Here is a 1,649-nt window from a genome sequence, read left to right as displayed (position 1 = left end):
GGCGCCGGTACTTTCCGCCTTCCTCCCCGTGCCCCCCCCGGCTTGGAGAATGAGGCAGATATCTGATTGGGAATTGAAACAACATAAGTCGGGGCTGGACAATGGGACCAATCAGAAATGGCCGCCCCACCATTCCTCCCGAAGGTATAAGAGGCCGCAATGTGGGCGGAGTGCAGCATTTTCCGTGAAAGTAGAGGCCGCAATGTGGAACTACCCAATCATTCTCTGTGAAAGTGCTTGTGAGATTGTGACCATGTCTGGAAGAAGAAAGGGCGGTGGGAAAGCTCGCGCCAAGGCGAAGTCTCGGTCGTCCCGGGCTGGCCTGCAGTTCCCGGTGGGCCGTGTTCACAGGCTCCTGAGAAAGGGTAACTATGTGTGGGTGCCGGAGCGCCGGTCTATCTGGCTGCGGTGCTGGAGTATCTGACGGCTGAAATCCTGGAGCTGGCCGGCAACGCGGCCCGGGACAACAAGAAGACCCGCATCATCCCCAGGCACCTGCAGCTGGCCGTGCGCAACGACGAGGAGCTCAACAAGCTGCTGGGAGGGGTGACCATCGCTCAGGGCGGGGTGCTGCCTAATATCCAGGCCGTGTTGCTGCCAAAGAAAACCGCCGCTGCTGGATCTGCTAAAAAGTGAAGCGAGTATTCTTGAATCTGACAACCCAAAGGCTCTTTTCAGAGCCACTCACAGCATGTGTGAAAGGGGCTACGCCGTCATCTTTGCCGGATTTATTTTACTGTGGAAAACCTTGAACTTTGAGCCTGAGATCAGTCAATTACTATCGCCTTGTTATTGAACACTTGCGGTTTTGAGATGCTGATGTTGGACTATGATGTATAAAGTTAAAAATCACGCAACACCAGCTTATAGTCAAACAGGTTAATTTCTATGCACTAGATTTCGGAGCTTTCATCACGTGTTTGTAGTCTTAACATCGTAAGACAACTTTTCGCAGAAGTTTAGAGTGTGATGTAACTGAAATCATTAACAAAGACGTGGATTGTTGGTTAATCTGTAATCTTTTAGAATGATCATGTTGGTTTCAGTTTTTGCAAATGTAAGTTACATTCTCAAGTGAACCTGAGCAACTGGTGTCACGTTGGCCAAGAAAATGCCTTTAAGGTGCAAGGTGCCCTGTGTGAGACGGTGGTCAGACTGATTCTAATCTTAAAAAAAATGGATTTACAGAATCTCACTTGGATTCTTACAGCTTTTGAGCGAAGTACACACACACACTCACGGAGATCCATCTCTCATACGCTCACACTACTGTCCCTCAAGCAGGCATGCACCCTCTCAGACGTACGCGTATACTTCTTTACACTTGCACACACACACACACACACTCATACCCCCACCCCTCGGCAAAACACACACCCACATGCTGAATTTGTACTTGCAGGACGAGAAATGTCCCGATCGGGTTTGACTTTGGTTTCACATTCCCTTCAACTGCATCAGGAAGAGCTGAATTGACCCAGTGCACTAAGCATTCTGTATGCCTTCTCTGTAAAAACTTCTGTTCTACATCTTAGTGGGCTTTTCAAATTTAAAAATGAGCCATTGATCTTTAGGCGTCAATCCTATCCCACCCCCATTAGTTAAATTCTGGAATCTTTTACAGCAAAATCTGCGATCACCAGAGATCT

General features: G+C 48.5%; 1 pseudogene; it reads left to right on the top strand.

The window, feature by feature from the left end:
- Positions 1 to 144: 144 nt before the first annotated feature.
- Positions 145 to 860, top strand: LOC122545214 (annotated as a pseudogene).
- Positions 861 to 1,649: the final 789 nt, after the last annotated feature.

Source organism: Chiloscyllium plagiosum, unplaced genomic scaffold, assembly GCF_004010195.1.
Source record: "Chiloscyllium plagiosum isolate BGI_BamShark_2017 unplaced genomic scaffold, ASM401019v2 scaf_92943, whole genome shotgun sequence".
NCBI classification, from domain to species: Eukaryota; Metazoa; Chordata; class Chondrichthyes; order Orectolobiformes; family Hemiscylliidae; genus Chiloscyllium; species Chiloscyllium plagiosum.
Note: the sequence above shows the minus strand (reverse complement) of the source record. Positions and strands in the feature narration are given on the sequence as shown.